Below are 749 nucleotides of genomic sequence, written 5' to 3'. Positions count from 1 at the left end.
AAAAAAATGGCTCATCTGTTAATTCCAGCTTCTGGCAGGCAAACTTGTCTACACACCCCAGATACAATTCTGAATGGGACTCACCTTCTCTTGCAGTCTTTTGCTGCCACTAACTTGCCTTCAGTGTCACCCAGCGAGGTAGTTTTGTGTAAGAGCAAGTCACCATGAGGAAGTGTTCAGCTGAGTAATGTTACTAACGTCCAAAGTTCAGTCTTTGGGAATAGAAACTGAAACAAATGTAGGAGTAATAAAGTGACATCCACCACCCAAGAGGCAACAGACAAATCCAGAAATATCCATGGCTGCTGACACTGATAAAGGTGAATACACATATGTGAAAAGTAGGTCTATTTCTCCATATTGAGTGTAGATATTTACTGTAGTTGTATCTAAGGAACTAGTGAGCACAGACAAATGTGTGTGTTGACACATGAAGATACACAAGAGACACTTATGGATTTGTGTGTTATCTCTTTGAATGCATTACCGTACCTTGCGTGTTAAGGTCCAGCTTCAAAATATTAATAAAATTTTGTTAACCCTGATGTGGCATAGGCAGGAAGAATTCAAATTCTAAAAGACCTCTTAATGTGGAAAGAGATCTCAAAGGCAAGTAAGAATGGAGCAAATTAATTGACTTTTCACCTATTTTGTTTTTGATGCAATAAATAACTAGAAAATGCCTCTTAAAGAATCAGTGCAGGGAGCTGATCAGGTCTCTGTTGATGTGGAAGACTATTTTATTCCTG

This window comes from Pterocles gutturalis, unplaced genomic scaffold, assembly GCF_000699245.1.
Source record: "Pterocles gutturalis isolate BGI_N339 unplaced genomic scaffold, ASM69924v1 scaffold18499, whole genome shotgun sequence".
NCBI lineage: Eukaryota > Metazoa > Chordata > Aves > Pterocliformes > Pteroclidae > Pterocles > Pterocles gutturalis.
Note: the sequence above shows the minus strand (reverse complement) of the source record.